General features: G+C 38.0%; 1 protein-coding gene across 2 annotated transcripts in view; it reads right to left on the reverse strand.

Moving 5' to 3' along the window:
* The window catches only part of MINAR1 (membrane integral NOTCH2 associated receptor 1), a 41214-nt gene extending 25981 nt beyond the window's left edge, over positions 1 to 15233 (reverse strand). The window contains exons 1-2 of one of the 2 annotated variants that reach the window (XM_020965703.2): positions 14778 to 15233; positions 8544 to 8742 (exon numbers count right to left, since the gene is read on the reverse strand). The gene's annotated coding sequence lies outside the window, so the exon portion shown is untranslated. The remainder of the gene's footprint in view (positions 1 to 8543; positions 8743 to 14777) is intronic. The other variant, XM_020965732.2, reaches the window with a different exon arrangement.
* Positions 15234 to 18875: the final 3642 nt, after the last annotated feature.

The raw sequence follows: 18875 nt of genomic DNA on the forward strand, positions 1-18875 counted from the left end.
GTTTTACAAAGCATGTTATGTTATTCTCTTGGATAAGATGGAGAGATATTGACTAGGTATCCGATTACTGGGTAGATTTGGAACTGGTTGGATGACCAGACCAAAAGAATGATCATAATGGTTCTGTATCAACTTAAAAGGAAATTTCTAGTGCATTGCACTAGGAATGCATGCTACTTCACATTCGCATAAATGATTTGATAAAAGGTAGAGATGATGGCATGCTTAGCAAAATTGCAGATGATGCAAAGCTGTGAGGGATTGTTGATGCATTGAGTGACATACTCAAGATCTGAAAAGACCTTGACAGGCTTGAATCTAATCTTGATTGGGTCAAATCTAATAAGATGAAATTCAATAAGGATAAATGTCAAGCCTTAAATTTGGGCTAAAAAAATAAAACTTCACAAGCACAAGATATATGGTAGGCACTGATTGCAAGTGATCATCTGAAAAAAAGATATGAGAATTTTATAGAACTGTGAGCTTAATGTGTCAATAGTATGACATAACAACCCAAAAAGCTAAGTTAATAAAGCTATAGAAGATGCACAATGTCAGAGAGGTCAGTCCTGTTGTACTCTCCCCTGGTCAGAATGCATCTGAAGTACTGTGTTTGGTTATGTGCTTCACATTGGAAGAAGACCACTCACTAATAAGTTGAGAAGCATCCAGGAAAGGGCATAAAGGGTGGTGTAAAACCTGGAGTTCATGATATATGAGCAATCCTCGCAGCAATTAAGAATGTTTAGGCTAGATAAGAGAAGACTCGCATATCTTTAAATATTCGAAGTTCTGTCTTATGGAGGAGAGAACAGACTTGCTCTATTTAGCCTTGCTCTATTTAGGGAAGACCTAGGACCAAAGGGTAGAAATTGCAAAGAGGAAGTTTAATCTTGATAAAAGGGGGGGGAGAAGGTCTGAAAAATTAGAGCTATCCCAAAAGCTATATTTACTGAATAAAAAAGTCATCAATTACTTTAAAAAATAAATAGAAGGCAAGGGTTGTTTAAATCTATTCTCAGAGCTTAAACTAGTATATATATATATAGATCACTGTCCAATCTTTGCTTTCTCATGTGCCTTCTTATCCTCTCTCCAGTCCCATATTTCTACCCATCCTATGGGGACTCCTCACTGGAGTATGGTACCAACCCATAAAATTTAACATGAAACACAACAAGCCTCATATCTTTGTTTACAAAGCAACATCTCTCTATACCTTAGGAGGTAGTAGGTTCTCCATTCATTGGACTTCTGAAGAACAAGCTTCTTGGATATGTTACAGTGGGGATCCTTGTTCCCCTATGTTATGAGCACATGCATCATACCCATATGTCATGAATTCAAGGCTCCTGTCAAATTCTATAGTGTGAGATTAGAGGGATGCTCTAGAAAAGAAAAGAAGTGATCACAAAGCTCCTGATAGCATTATTTGTTGTTTGGGTATAGATCAGAGGTTTCTCAGTTTCCGAGGTCTCTTCCAACTCTGCGATGCTCATACAGTACAATAGTCACTGTGGTGAATTTCTCAGTATACATTGTATACCCAGTGCATAAAAATCAAAGGGGACTTGGAATGGTTCGCATCTCCCTTCCATTAGAAAACATAGTCAATAAAAGGTTTTGTCTACAAGCTAGGTTGGCAAAGTCTGCTAAAATACAGTGTTATGGGTTAGGGCCTCTTAAGGAAAAGGAAAGTAGAGTTACAACCAATCCTACTTAAAACAACCATGATGATGATGATGACAGCAATAATCAGCAAGTCATTTCTGTGGAAAAGAGTCCACAGGTCTCTTGATTTTTTATAGCTGCCTAAATACTCAGGATGGCATTAATTGGAAATAAGCATTTCCAAGATGGTGAAACCATTTTGACAGCTGGATGCCACTCACTTCTTTGGTCTCCAAGAGATACACAAGGAGGAAATCTTCTTAAAAATCAAAATTATATTACTATCTGCCCAGCAGGAATTGAGTATGAGTGGTTGTATATGTATGCCTAGTTTACAGGGCTTGTCATCTTTTCTCAAATTCACTGTTGGTATCCTGCACCAAGTGTTTTAGAAAAGCAATTTCATTATTAGTCTCCTCCATTGACCTGTGGGGTCCCTGACTGGCTTGTAGAAACAATGCTTCCTGGCTTCTGTTTTTACAATAAGTAGAAAACTAATCAGTCTATAAAATCTTTTCTTTTCTTATCTTAAAAGAAAACTTTCTATCTGAAGGGGGAAAAGTGAAGGAAGGAAAAGCTGAAAAGAAAATGATTGTCCATCAATTGTGGAATGGCTGGGAAAAAATCTGGGATATGAATGCAATAGGATATTATTGTTCTGTAAGAAACAATGGATATGCAACATCTAGAGAAACATGGGGCAACTTGTCTGAAGTGATGCAAACGGAATAAAGTTAATATGGTAGACAATCATCATATCATTGTAAATGAAAACAACATTAAAAAGCAACTGAACTCAGATGAAATACAATGACCAGTCTTGATCCTAGAGAATGGTTGATGAAATACGCGTCTTTCCTTTTGGTAGAGATATGGCGGACTAAGTATGCAGGATGTCACGTATGCTCTCAAATCTGGTCACTATGCCATTAGGTTGTGCTTAATTGTTTTTCCTTGTATAAAGAAGAGTCATTTATTTATTATGGCAGGAAGAGATTGGAAAGGAAAGGAAGGAAATGACTTACAGAATAAAAAAGTAATAAATAACTTTAAAAATAAGGAAGAGGTAAAGGTTGTTTAAATCTATTCTCAGAACTTAAAGTAGTACATTTATATAGATTACTCTCCAATCTTTGTTTTTCAATATATCTTCTCATTCTCTTTCTAGTCCCATATTTTTATCCGTCCTATAAGGAATCTTCACTTGGATAGAGTGCCAACCGTAAAATTTAACACAAAATAAAGCAGAACAAGCCTCATATCTTTGTGCACAAACCAACACTTCACTTCTGACTGCCACTAATGGCAGCGGGCCTTACTATCTTGTGCTTGATACATCTTGTGTATTACTGCACCATTCTTGTTTTACTGCTAGATCACTGCTAGTCATCCTCCCTCCTCTAGCCTACTGTTCTTGGCCTTTTCAGCTAAACTGGGCAAAAGTCTTACCTTTTCCAAGACACTTTGTTCTCTGATCCTTTAGCCAATACATAGACCATACTCTACAACCACAGCTTATATTTTCCCTTGGCATTATTCCCTAGTCGTTTCATACATTCAGGTTCTATATTTCCAATTAAACTATCATTCCATAGGATTGGGAAATAATAGGAGGTCAATAGACAGGTGCTATTTTATTTTTGTTGTTTAGTCATTTCTGGTGTGTGTCACTCTTCATGATCCCATTTGGGTTTTTTTTTTTTTGGCAAAGATACTGGAGTGGTTTGCCATTTTCTTCTCCAGCTCATTTTATAGAGGTGGAAACTGAGCCAAACAGGATTAAATGGCTTCCCTATAGTCACACAGCTAGTAAGTATCTGAGGCCATATTTGAACTCATGGAGAGGAGTCTTCCTGACTCCAGGCCTAGCACTCCATCCACTGTACCACATAGCCTTACTATTTTCTTTGGTTTCTCTTATATAGCCAAATTTATGTCACATCTTAGCATCATAGTATTCAGATCTAGATGACTCTCAAGATTATCTAATCCTTTCCACTTTTTCTTTTCAGATGAGGAAATTCAGGTGGTGAGTGATTTGTCCAAGATCATATAGATGTTAAGCAGCAGAGTCAGGTCTCCTATGCCTTATCCTCTAGACCAAAGATATCAAACTCACAAACCTCTGGGTCCCAAGCAGTCTTCACAAATGCCCTCCAATCCAGGTTAAAATTTAATTGGTAAATGTTTAACAAAATAAATAAAAATGCAATATGACATAGATAAAGTTAATTTGTGGTTTTCTAAGTTAATTTGTGGCTACAGGGATCTATTTCTATTTGAGTTTGATGACATTGATCTGGACTGGTAATCTAAGGATTGCTGCAGCCTAAATATTGACTTAAACACATACTAAAGTTAATTATGTTCTATTATATTTTTATTTATTTTGTTAAATATTTCCCAATTACATTTGAATCTGAATCATGTTTGACACCTCTATATAGGTACTCAATATTCACTTTCTTAATGAATGAATGAGTTTGTTCTATTGAAAGCAGTAAAGAGTTTTATTTCCCAAATTTTTAAAAATTATTTTCTTGCTCAAAAACTTATAATGGCCCCCAACTGACTGTTACAGCAAATTCCTTTTTTTCAACCATGAGTCTGAGGTGCTCTTTAATAAACTTAGGGATTGTCCAAGTCCAATCACCATACTTTATAGATGATAAATCTAAGACTAAATGAGGTTGAATGACTTGCCCAAGATCACACAGTTATCATGTCAAAGGTGGGATATGAACCTATGTTCTCCAATTCTAGAAGCCATACTCTGTCCACTACATAGTGTTATCTCCAAAGTTTTCCACCAATCCTTAACAAAAGGAAAGCTTAAATGTTTGAATTTTTTTTTTGGTATGTTCTACAATCTTCATTTGTCTCTCTTTTTTAAAGCTGATAGCAGAGATTTATTTCAAAGGATATTTTAAAGGGTACTTCAAGGGTATGTCATAAGTACCAACACAGATTTAACCCAAGCTCTGAAACCATCTACATCTTTAGTACTGAACCCTCATAGATCGTGTTCTTAATGATGTCTGAGCCTTAAGAGGGTTTTGCAGTGCATTCTATATTGTGCCCAGTAGAGTTTTTGAGCTGAGAATTTTAGTGTTTTCAAGTGGTTTGAACACTAGAAGTCATCTGTGGGATGTAGTAGCAGCATAGTGTAGTAGGAAAAAAAAACTGTGGCCTTGTGGCCTGGAAGTCAGGCTTGTATTCTAGTTCAAGCTTGGTGACCACATAGCTGTGTGAGCTTTGGCAAAGCATTTAACCATTCTGGGCCTTTTGAGGTTTTGTTATCTACAAAAAAAAAAGGGTTTTAGACTAGATGATTTCTAACTTCCAGCTTGAATATTCTGTGAATCTCTGCAATAACTTTTAGTTGATCCAGCCTTTTAAAATTACTCAGAAAACTCCATTTTTCAATGATTCAGAAAAAGTACGAGTTTGTTATTATGCTCTTAAGTCTTTAGACTTGTTCATTACTTCAACTGAATAATCCTTATGAGGTAGATTATACAGGTATTTTTATACCAGTTTTACAGATGAAGAAGCTGAAGCTCAGAGAGGTTATGTGACTTGCCCTGTCACACAACTAGTAGGCGTCTGAGGTTGGATTTAAATCTACATCATATTGATTCTATGTCTAACTCTGTCCATTAAGTAAGGCTGCCTGTCAAAGTAGAAAGACATGGGATTTTAGAATACAAGTCACCAATTTGCCATAGAACCATTGCACATACATCTTCTGAATATCATTTCTACTATTTCCTCTCCCCCCACTCCCCTATCCCAGCTATCTACAACACAGAAGTCAAGAGAACATATTTATAACAAATCTTTGTATCAAAGAACTGGCCAAATTCAATGTATATAATCTTCTGGATGTTTTCCTACATATCACATAAAATCTACCCAATGCACATCAAAGAAATATGTGCCAACATATATTTTTTTCTTTCTTTTTCATTCTTCCCTGCCCATTTTCATTTCTCCCTACCTATTTCCCTCCCACCCTCCCTCCCTCCCTTCCTTCTTTCCTTCCTTCCTCCCTCCCTCCCTTCCTCCCTCCTCCTTCCTTCCTTCCTTCCTTCCTTCCTTCCTTCCTTCCTTCCTTCCTTCCTTCCTTCCTTCCTTCCTTCCTTCCTTCCTTCCTTCCTCCCTTCTTTCTTTCCTTGGAATGCATCACTGAAGAATTTCACTGCACTATTAGTATTATTATTTCAGTTTTGTTCATGGCAGTGCTTGCTACAATAAAACTGACTTGGCTCAGAGATCTATCATCACTCTGAAGTACTTAATTCCAATACTGAGTTCTAAAATTTGGGTCTAATCATTCAGAAATTTCTTGGTACAGTCTGTAACTGAAATTCAAATTAGGTGGATTGTGCTACTTCGTATAACACAGCTATCCCAAAGGATGCCTCAAAGCCTGCCCCCTACAGAAGGCTTTTCCTTATCTTTCCAATTGATAGCAATACCCCAATCCAAATCATTGCTATTTTCTTTGCATATATTATGAACTTGGTTAGCTATGTACATGGCAGTTTTTTTCTCAAAGAAAATACAAGCTCCTTGAGAACAGGGCCTATTTCATTTTTATCTTTTATATCCCTACCACTTCATATAAGGTAGACAGTTATTAACACTTGTTAAATTGAAGTGAGTTGAAATTGCAAGAGTATCTGAGTGCATATTCCAACAGGCTTGGTGCCCAGGGGCAGTTCTAAAGCTCAGATTAGGAAAAACGACTAAAAGGTGAAATCAGTTCCATTTCTAGTCATTTCCTGGTAGGAATTCCTTCACTGAATTATGATTTAATATTAATCTTCTCAATTCTGATACAGGGTTTATAAGAAGCATCTATTTTGAGCAACATTTCTAAATCTTTTGCATATAGCTAATAAATAGAAAAGTCGGGAATTGAATGAGTCTTCTGACTCCAAGTCCAATTCTCTTTTACCCACAATACATTACATATTATGTTATCAAATGTATCCTACAAAAAGGCTCCTGGCACCCATTACAGTTTGACATATTCCTCCTTGAATTCAGAACCAGAAAATACTGTCTGATGAAGAACTTGTCTCCTTTATTTTCTCAGGCAAGGAGTACTATACAACTCAAAGTATTTCTCATTTTTGTCATAGTTACCAGAAAACTTATGATCTTTGGATATAAAAGTTGGCCTATCTCATGTGCCTGTTGTCATCAATTTCTCTGCTCCTTTTAACTTTATTTTTTTTTAGTTTGAATTGTGATATTGTATAGTATATTCAAGTTTGTAGGATAGAAATCCTAAATAAACAAATTAATTCCTTCAATCAGAAATGGTTCAATCCAAAGGGGCTGAGAAGACAAATTCTAAATATGCCTCAGAGCTAAAGACTATTCTAGAAAAAGGAACTAGAGCTTGAGAACTTGGCACTCTGGGAAAATCAACATATGGCCAATTGCCTTTATTTTTCAATTAATAACAAACAATAACTTTTATTTATGTCTTTTCCTATTAAGATCATTTCCCCATATAATTTCCATTTAATCCTCTTTTGTAACAAAAAAAAAGTTTTGAGTAAGATCCAATGGTCGATAATTGCATCTGACAGTATATACAAAATTACTGTCCTCTAGTTCTCTACCTCACTACCAGGAAGGTCGAGCAGTGCTTCTTTTTTGCTCTGAGATGAGAATGGGTCATTGTAATTACCCTTAGCCTGGCAGAATTTTGGTGTTTTTTCACCACATTAGTGTACTCATGTGTTTTGTTCTCTTCGATCTATTCTCTTTGCACTGCTTATACATGCAAATCTTAGCTTTTCTAGTCCATGTAAGTCTTCCTAGGTTTCTCAAAATTTCTGATATTCATTTCACATGCACTTTCTTTTACTTCAAATACTACCTAGCTGAAAGTTAGACCTCTGTTTTGTTTTGTTTTGTTTTGTTCTTGGTGGGGGGAAGATAGACTTATGATTTATATTACTTTAGGATACTCCCAGTGAGAAAACTCCCTCTACCAATATAGATTAGCAACTGCTCTTCAGCTTAGAGTCTCAGAAAGATCTCTGGGGCACCAAAAGGTTAAGTATCCTGCCCAGGGTCACACAGCTGATATGTGTCAAATGTAGGGCTTGAACCCAGGTCTTCCTGCCTCTCTATTATCTCACACTGCCTCCCAACAGACCTTGATTTGCTCATCATTTAAATGAAGAGGTTGGACAAGGCAATCTCTACAGTTCCTTCCAGCTCTCAAATCCTGTGATTCTATTTTTCAAATGTCATTGAAAATGCTCACTAATGCATAGTCATTGTTCAAATTCTGTTTTAAAATTTAAATGAGTGGAGACTTGTGCCTGCCAAAAAAAAAAACCTTATTAATATTATCACCCTTACCAGGTTGATTGTGCATCGGCAGTCAGCCAATAGGAAAAATGCAGCCCAGATTTTGCCATCTTGACCTGGTCATTACTGTCACTACCATAGTAGATAATAAAAACAGGAAAGACTGCTGAGCATAAGTCACACATTCTCTTGTTCTTCACACATTCAGGAGTATTACCAATTCCATGGGACCTGGTTCAGATAAGGAGGAATCAAAGGACAGCTTGCTTCAAACTCCCTGATATAGTGCAGACATATTCTGCAGTGCCCAAATCAGTCTTAATATTCAGATAGACAAGAATCTATTGACACTTGACGTCAAGTAAATAAACATACATACTAATTCAGGCTCAAGACAAGACGCATATGACACTATATGGCTTGATTACTGGCAGAATTGTTTGGATTTCAGAATGAATTTGAGATAATTTCTTAAATCAGAAAACAAATGAATACAGTGTAAGTCAAGAATTTATATACAGTATTCTTACCCAAAAGCAAGAGAGGGAGGTGATCATAGACCCATAGAATGTTAGAGTTGGAAGGGACTTCAGAGAACATTCAGTCCAACCCCCTGAAACCACAGGAGAGGAAAGAGAAGTGAAGGAACTTGCCCAAAGTCACCCAGCTGAATTGTAGTAGAACCAGGAATAGAAATCCAGTCTCCTGACTCCCAGTCCAGTGGAATATCTGAAAGAGAACACGATTGACAACAGACTTAACACCTTAGGCTTAGTTTTATGGTCTCAATTTCATAATTGAGTAACTCTACCTCCAGGTTTCATTTTCTCCTCCCCCCCCTGCAATTAACCTCATAATTATCTTTTGATATCTTACTGGAAGCTTTTACAATGTCAAAAACAAACCTATTGTTTGTAAAACTTCCAAAAACATGATGTTTTATTTGTGTATGGTAAAAATCTTTGGCTTATGGCGGAAGAAATATGGTACAGAGTCAAGAGAATTTGGAGTCAAGAGATATGGGTTGGAATCTTAGCTCTGATGCTTTCTATCTGTGTGACTATAGGCATATACAAACCCCTTCCTTGCCTCTGTTTCTTTACCTATAAGATGGGTATAAAAATAAGTTTACTAGCTCCATAACAGAATTGTTACATGGAAAATGCTTTATAAAAGTCAAAGTTCTTTTGTACTTGAAAGCATTATATAAATCTGAGTTATTATTATTTTGATATATATATTATATATATATAATATATGTATATATATTATATATATATATATATATAGAGAGAGAGAGAGAGAGAGAGAGAGAGAGAGAAAGAGAGAGAGAGAGAGAGAGAGAGAGAGAGAGAGAGAGAGAGAGAGAGAGAGAGAGAGAGAAAGAGAGAGGGAGAGAGAGAGAGAGAACCATTACAGAAAGTGCTATATTTATCAGTTTTTAAAAATAATGCCCACTTATTTGAAGCATAAATTGCCTATCTTGCCTAGCAATGTGTTAAATAACAGTAAAGTCTATACATTCTCTACTAAGTTCAGTTTCAGTTGTTGGATTACAGAAATGTTTTCTTCCCAACCTAAAGCCATTTTGCTACATGGACATTGGTCGGATAGATTGTCTCAAAGAATAAATTACTCCTTGGAGAAAATTAAACATGTCAGTTCTTCTAGGCCAAGAGGTTTCATTCAATTCAGTGTTCTAGAAACATTGTTTATCAAATGGCACATTCCTTATCTGTGGAAGTTAATGTAATTACTCTTGAGACTAACTTTCTCTTGGAGAGTCCTTTCACACAGAGAGAATCTAAAGGATAATGAAGATGATTTTGTTTTCATTTCTCTATCTCTTTTCTACTTCTTTAAGAACAACTTTCAGAGACAACTTCTATTGTTTCTCACAGGCACACTTCTTACCCAAGAAGATAGGAATATTTATGGAGTAAACTCTTATTAACTCAATATTTGACCAGAAATTTCTATTTAGTGTCAAAGCTATATAATAACTTCATAAAATATCAGGGACTATAAGATGCTGATATGCTTAATGCATCAACAAAGTAAGATTATATTATAACTGATTTATTATAATATGTTATCCTAAAATATAAAATTTGAAAATGGATTCTCATATATGGCCTGCATATAATACATTTATGCATTTCTGTATTAGCCAGAATATTTCACTAAATCTTTTTTTTTGTTTTGTTTTGGTTTTTTTATTTTATTTTAATTAATTTTATTTTATTTTCACTAAATCTTAAAAACTGAAAACAGTCTTCGAGGTCATCTGGTCTAATGCAGAAATCCCTTCTCCAATATCTCTGACAGACAGGTAGCCTCTTGAATACCTTCAGTGATGTCAAGTACATTATTTTGTGAAGCATTTTTGACTGCTCTAATTCTTAGTGTTCTTTTGCCTATGTAGCTGAAATTTTGCTCTTTATAATTTCTACCAGTTGGTCCCAGTTCTATCTACTATAGTAACATGGAAAAGGTCTACTCCCTCTACCAAAGGACAGCTGGTCAAATATTTGAATATGACTATCATGAATTAACTAAAATATTTCTTTTCTAATTTAAACTATTTGATTTCCTCATTTAACATGGTTTCCAAACCTCTCACCACTCTTGTCACCCTTATCTGAATATGCAGCAGTTTGTCAGTGTTCCTCATAAAATACGGTTGGTTCCTAGTTAATAGACTTTCACCCTTGGTTCTCATACTGGTCATTTATATCCAAAAGAGGTCAAATACAGAAAGAAAGTCATCATGTATCCTTAAAGTACACACTGTAGCATTCTTTGTGATAACAGTAAACTGGAAACAATTTGTGCAGCCATTAGTTAAGGAATGACTGAATAAATTGTGATATACAAATGTTATACAATATTATCATGCTGTAAGAAATGACAAATGTAGAATTGAAAGAAATATGGGAAGATTTGAATGATGTGATGCAGAACAAGTAAGCAGAAAGAGAAAAACTATACATGTGTGCACATGCACACATATACATGTGTACATAATGATGACAGTAATGTAGCACAGGAGTTCTTAAGTGGTTTTTGTATCATAGAACCTCTTGCAGTCTGGTGAAACCTGTGGATTTCTATGTACTATTATCTTCATTCTTAATAGAAGGAAATGCTAAATTTCATTAGAGATGAGTGAAAATAAAGATACTAGTTTGCCCCATCCATATTTTTAGACACCCTGAATCCATCCAGTAGGCTACAGGTTAAGACCTTCTGATGCTAAAACAATGCTGAAAGGCAAATGAACTTAAATTAATTGCAATAACAGATCTTGGTCCTGGAGAACAAAGGATGAAACAGATTTCTTCACTCTGTAGAAAGTTGAGTGTGATAAGGGATAATATTGTTAAGAAATAACACTATCTTCATTTTATGAAACACTTTGGGGTTTACAAAACACTTAATATAAATTACCTCATTTGATTCTCACAACCACCCTGTAAGCTAGGTGTTTTTATTATCCAGATTTTCTAGAGGAAGAGACTGAAGGTCAGAGAGGAAGTAACTTGTCCAGAGACTTCTAGCCCAAAAGTGTCTCAGGTGGCATTCAAACTCAGATCTTTCTAATTCTAATTCTAGCACTCTAACATTGCATTTGTTGTCAGTTTTACTTAATTGATTCAGTGTGTGTGTGTGGTGTGTGTGTTGTGTGTGTGTGTGTGTGTGTGTGTGTGTGTGTGTGTGTGTAGGGGGTAGTATTGGAAAACATGATCATGATGTCAACAACAATGGCATGAACAAAACATAAAAAAAATAAAGATTCTAGTGAGATTCCCATTTCCCTCCAACTGGACTCTAGAATTGTAACAACATGGTTGAAGATTGCTTTAGCTTTCTTAGAAGTTCTATTTTACTAGTGGCTTCATTTTGATTACTGTTTAACTTTAAGCTGACTGGAAGCAGGGAGGAAGTACAATACACCAAAGATACATGACTGATTAACCAGAACACTTCATTCCCTGACCATGGAGGGCAGCTGAGAGTGGATTCCTTTTATTTCTTCAGCCCCTTACTTCTTTACTTTCTTCTTCCCATATTGATTCTGTCTCGGGGTTTAAATTGTACTGAAGGTTAGGGAGGCAGTTTTCACAGAATTTGACATCTAGGATTTCTTTGTAATACGTGTTAAACTGGAATTGGTAGGCCTGTGACTTTTCCTTCATTTTAATCATGAAATGAAATCATTGTTCCAAGATTCATTCCTGCCTCATATTTGTCAAGATTTGGAAATGATGGGCATTTTCCACTAGATTCTTTGCCACACCATGAATAGTATGAGAAAAAAATAACAATCCCTCAAATTTGCACAGTCCTTTATGGGTTATAAAGCACAGCCCCAGAAGTAATCTCCTTTGGTTAACCTCTATTACAGTATTTTGCTGATAAGGAGAAACTACCAAACTCTTCACATAGCCAGATAGAAAATGTACAACAGGTGGAGAGAGATGATATCACAGATAGCCAATTACTTAATTGCTCTCAGAAACTGAAAGGCCAAAAAATTCTTTCCTATGCAATTACCATTGGAGATAATAAAAAGTGAAATTAAATGCCTAAAGGAATATACTACTAACATAATAAATAAAAAGCCTTTAATATCCAGAATATATGTATTTCATTGCTTATTAGTATTGTTATGTGCTAACATTGCCTCCTTGGCCTTACTGTACTCATAAATAAGGCTGAACAGTTCTTTTCCCCTTGAGCTGTTAACACCAAGTTAATTTTCATCCATCTCCAGCTCCTTATGCATATCTCAGATAAGGATCAAGTCTGACTGTTAATCTGGCACTTATCTAAACTGTCCCTTCAGGCTATCATAACAACAACAACAACGATAACAAAACAAAAAAACAAAAACAAAAGAAAACAAAACAAAAACCCAACAAAAACCAAACCTCAAATTGCTGCTTCTTCATGTTCATCTCCCTCCATCTCCCCACCCCCACTCTGATCTTTAATAACAAGAAAACTCTTTAATTGGTTATGTGAAACCCCCTAGATCTTGCAGAGGTGCTCCATGAAACTCACACTACACCAATCTGCCCTAACTTCAACATTAACCAAAACAAAGCTGCCAAGCTCACGTTGAGTTAGTAACAACAGATCAGAATGGTTCAGAATGGCACCTAATGAATGAATTGGCTCCAGCTGGCTTCTACCTTCAGAGAAGTCTGAAATATTCCAACAGTCAAAGAAAGGAGAGGGGGAAGTGGGGTTAGGGGGCTGTCATTTATATTCACTCTTCACCAAGGAGGGCGGTGGCAGCTTGTAAGCTTCTGGGTGGGGTTTATAATTGGCCACATTAAGACTGGCAAACAGCCCTTGGCAGCTCTTCTTATGATGCATAAAATATAAAACCTGTATTAAACACAGAGGGACACAGCAACTCATCATTATAAACAAATTAGGCTGGTTTGGCATGGGATTTGCTGTCTCTGGGTTTCCACTCTAAATCATTTCCTCACCCAAAATAAACAGGTCCCCCGCCCCCCAATCCTCTACATAAAAGGTCGATTCCAACCCACAAGATTCCTCCAGTAGCTCTGGATGTTTTCCATGTTCTTACAAAATATAACTTACTCCAACCTAAAGGGGTTAAAAAACAGAAAGGTTCTGTTGCCATTGTGTGTACAACACCTTAGCACAGGCTACAATTTGTGAGGCATCTCCATTGCCAAACAATGCCCAGCTACACGCTTGTATTATTCTGTTACATAACTGAAATGCTGGTTCAGAATGCCCGCTCTGTGCCAAGGAAGTGCACAAATCATGATTACAGTTTGATCTATGACCTGCAGGAATTTCACATTATGATTTATGAATCACTGACGGTCATTAACTATTTATTACATAGGGATGGCATCTTTGGCGTATAGAAATGCACATTCCACACACAGCTTTGTCGTCTTCCCGGTATATTTAACTGAAAATCTTCATCTCACCAGCCAGATACAAGTATAAGTCTCACATGTCGATGTGCCGGGAGATCTAATTTTTTTTTTAAATGTATGCACAAGGTATCCCATCAGAGGTTTGCTGGAGGTCATCATTCTCTGTTGAATGAAGACCCCAGGCACCGAAAACTTGGCAACCCCCCCCCCAGCTTTCTTCTTGTGAATTTTATTCCAGCCAAGGCATTTACATTTCCTGAGCCCGGAAACCAGCTCCTCCTTTCCAGTCCTCCTAAGCTCCCCATTCTAACACACTTCCACCACCAACCTTATCCCACCGATAATAAACTGAACATGAATTGCTTTATTCAAGAGAACAAATGGATTTAAATAGAGGAAAGCATTAAGTGCAGACTTTCACACATGCATGCACATGCCATATGTGTCCTGCACCTATATGTGCACCTGTATTTGTGTAAAGAAGTGGGATAGGGGTACAGATTGGAAGGTAACCTCTCAAGTTACTGAAGAAAGCTTCTCCCCATTCACTGCCTGCCTTTAGGTTTGCGCTGTCCAGGGCTTGGTACTTACCGCCCTCCTAGGTTCTTTGCATACTCCCGGAACCCTAACAGCGGAGGAGCTGCGTGTCCCAAACCTCTGCCTGTCTCCTGCCGGCTAAGCCAGACCCCGGGAAGGATGTCGGGATAGCCCCGAGTCCCTCACCTTCTCCTTCAGAGCCCAGACTAGCCCGGGTTCTTTCCTTTCCCTCCCGCACGCCCCCTCCGTAACCGATGCCGACACCGCTGCCAGGCTCCAGGCGCTCGCCCTCCTCACCTGCGCGTCTCCCCACCTGGCTTTGTCTGGAGCTGGGCTGGCCCAGGTCAGGCTCATCTGCAGCAGGAGCGGCATCCCGGGGAGGGGGCGGGCCGGGATTGGAGTCGGGGGGCGGGGGGGCTGCGCGGGCTCCCATGGTGCTCGGGCTCGCTAGGTTCGCTGCGGGCAGCCCCCAGAAGGCTCCGAACCGGGCCGGCGGCTGCTCCCGCTGCTCGGCTCGGGACTGCCTCCTGCAGCCCGACGCGCTGCCGCCACCAACGCCACTGCCTCTATTAGTCGCCTTTGTGTCTGTGGCTGCGCTGCAACGTCACCCGCCGACTCAGGACCAGTTAGGAGGGCTAGCAAGGGAGCCTCAAGACTGGAGGTGGGAAGTGGACGGGCTACTGGGGCTCAGCCCCGTCTGCACCTGCCGCTGTCTCTCGTTCTCCATCTCCCTCTGCGAGCCCTCCCCGCGCACTCAGGCGAGGGCTCTGAGTGAGGGGCAGAGCTCAGCTACAGGAGGGGGTGGGTCCGGGAGGAGGGGGTAGAAACCATCTACAAACCCGGAGAGCAGCCTGCTCCTACTTGAGTGGAGCAGGACTGGTTGGAGAGCAGGAGGGAAGGAGGGAAGGAGGGAAGGAACTGTGGTGGACCGCTAGGGAAGACCAACTGCACTGAACTAGGTTTGTTTGGGTCCTTTCCATCTGCAGCACGAGAAGAAACCCTATATTTGAGATCCAGTTTTCAGGAATATTTTTTTTCTCTCCTACACTTCCCCTCTGAAGGAGACTGCAGCCTTTGGCTGAGCAGCAAATAGTGTGTGTGTGTGTGTGTGTGTGTGTGTGTGTGTGTGTGTGTGTGTGTACACGAATGCACATTTTTCTAAATAAAATATCATTCCCTTTGGTGCACCCTTAGTTTTGTGTCTCTTTGCAGACTAACGTTCCGGATTTCAGGAACTCCGCAGCCATTTGAAAAACCCTGGGCAAAGTGACCAGCTTTGTTATTGATTTTCCCTCCAGGGTCTTATCTTGGTCTAATTGGTACCTGGGTTGTAAGGATGGCTGGTCATGTGATCACATACTTCCTCCCCAAACATACATAAGCTAGAATGTGTTTTAAAAGTAAAACAGTATCTATCTGGCCAGGGAAACCCTTTCTAAATCACACTGATAAATGCAGTAGGACTGGAACCTAGTTGCAGCAACTATCATTTCAAGACCTTTCCAATGGGCTGGAAAAGAACACAATACTGGAGCGTCTTTCACCTCAACGAAGACGCAAAGCAATGTAAAAGCTAGAACAAGTCTGGAGGTGAGATGATCCCGTAGAAGAGAAAGCTCTCCAAGTTATTGCATTAGATATTTTCCAGCCTTTTGCAGAAGCAAAGAAAAGTTAAAGATTTCCTACCTGGGAGTATTGGGACACAAGTGCTGCCTTTAAGTTCAAGGGTGCCAGCTCAGAACATAGCTACATTTCATGGGTTGAGATACAGACACACATACATATATGCATGTGTGTGTGTAGGACTAGAAAGGAATAGAGTGCATAGATATAGATATAATGGATATACAAAATAGCCCCTGATCAGAATGGATTACTTTTTTTCTGTTGATAGTATCCTTTATTACCCCAGGTCTCAAACCTTAGAGTCTTGACTCTTCCTTTTCCTTGTTCTCCCCATGCCCATAAGTTGCCAAAAGGGACATGGATTATCAATACCCTTTGTTCTTAAAAGACTGTTTAATCCTTCATTAGCCTCTCTACATCATTATGTGACTGAGACAGAGTCCCATTTTGTGTAGGGAAAGTGAGGCTTGAAGAGGTTAATAGAAGATCCAATGTCAGTTTCTTCCTTCTAGCCTTTTGTTTTGAAAATTAAAATGTTTCCCAAATAAATTTTTGACTGAATTAGTTCTTTATTCAGACATAAGGGGAGATTGCCTAAGTAGATATTTTATTTCTTGTCTTTACCATTTGGGAAACTGAGCCTACTGCCCTCTTTAAACTGTTTAGGGATGATTATTTCAAGGAGCAGTTCTGAATTACAGAAAAGGGTATAAAAACCTGTCAAAAATTGCATCTACATCATTTTATGTCTGTGTAAAACCTACACATGCATACATGTATCAACACACATATTCATAAACAAAAATCCTAATTTACCCAATGTGTGCTTTCTTGTGGAAAAATCCTCCAAGAGTCAATTTAATCTGAGTTTGAAGTCAGGGAAAGAGACCAGTTTTTGATGAGCAAGAAAATACATTTGGCAGAATTTGCCATATCACCTTAAGTAAGTTATTTTGGGGTCATGAAGAGTAGAACATGACTTGACACTACTGAAAATGACTGAAGAACACCACTGGAAAGTTACTTAACTTCTCTGAGCCTCAGTTTCCTCACTTTAGGACAGATGTAAAGATCAAATGAGATAACTGCTACGTCATTATCAATGGCAAAGTCAATAATGGGGTTGAGGAGTTCTTCATATGACATTTCTTTATTAACAAAAAACCTACTTTGCACAGAACTTCATTCTGCAGTATACAAATGCAGTGCCTGAAATGGAACAAAACAGTAAAAAACTCATAAGGAATAAAAACTCTTGCACTGCCCCATAACCCTCCCTAGCATATACATATAATACTCTTAGCTAACACAATCAACCAAAGAGGAAGAAGACATCCTTTAGTTGGATTGCGCTGTCAGTGTCTATATGCTAGTGGTATGGACTCATAAGTGCATTCCATTTCAACAGTTAGACAAGCTAAATAAAAATATTCACTTTCTTTGCTTTGTGGCTCTGCTGAGGTTTCAAGGGGGTATAGCTAAAATATCAGGGACTTTTAATCATCAAGTACATCTAATAGTTCTGATGTGTTCAGTTTACTCCAGGAGTAACGCAATCACAATTGGTCAATGTGGCAATGCTAGAACATTTCACCCTGCACTCTGGGCCTTGTATTATGTAATGCTTATGATCTCATTCACAGAAGCAGAAATCCATCTTGATCCAGCTCCACTGTCCCTAGCAAAGATCAACTCATGTTAAAAATGAGTAGAGAGTAATCTGTAGACAGAGCAACATCTATTTCATCTTGTAAATCTTTAGCTAAGTCTTAAGAAATTATTCTCTTGGTAATTCAAAAGAACTGACTTTTTTTTCAATCTCCCAAGTTTGCAACCTCAGCATTATCCTCAATTTCTCACTTTCTCTAATCCCACATAGATAATCAGTAGATAAATATTGTCATTTCTACATCTACATTATCTCTCACATCAGATTCTTTCTCTCTACTCACATAGCCATCATCTTACTTCAAGTCTTTATCACCTCTCAGCTCCCTGAAATTATTTCAGTGGCTTCCTAATTAGTCTCCTTGCCTCAAATCTCTTTGCAATTCAGTATATCCTTAGAGTACTACAGATATTTTCCTGCCAGAGATTTTCCTTAAGCACAGATCTGATCATGTCATTCCCCTACTTAATCAATTCTTTTGGCTCTTTATTTCCTCCAGGATAAAATATATACTCCTTTGTTTCATTTTTAAAGTCCTTTCCAACTTAACTCCAATGCATCTTTCCAGCCTCAATATACATTATATCTACTCCTGCAATTTGGAGTCCAGATGAAACAGCTTTTTCTCTGTTTCTCACACTCAACGCTCCACTTCCCAGCTCCTTATCTTTATATCTGGAATGAACTATCTCTTCACCTCTGTCTCACAGAATCCCTGTTTTCTTTTAAGATTCAGGTCAAGCAACATGTCCTACATGTATCTTTTCCAGATCCTTTTCAACTACTAGTATCTTCCCTCCTTAACTACTATATATTTAATTACTTTGTATGTATTCTTTTTACACCTATTCTGTATGTACAGTATATAAGTTCATTTTAAGCTTCAATAGCTTTAATCTTGACTTTTAGTTTTAAGCTTTAATAGTTTTAAACAGCACTATGAATTTTAGGACACTCTATGTATACTTGTCTCCCTCATTAGAACATAGGTTTTTTGAAAGAAATGGTTTTTTTTCTTTGTATTTGTACCATATTTAGTATTTAGTACAATACCCTGGGCCATAGTAGGAGCTAAATAAATGCTTATTGTTTAGTTGATT

This window comes from Phascolarctos cinereus, unplaced genomic scaffold (assembly GCF_003287225.1).
Source record: "Phascolarctos cinereus isolate Bilbo 61053 unplaced genomic scaffold, phaCin_HiC Scaffold_3;HRSCAF=262, whole genome shotgun sequence".
Lineage (NCBI taxonomy): Eukaryota > Metazoa > Chordata > Mammalia > Diprotodontia > Phascolarctidae > Phascolarctos > Phascolarctos cinereus.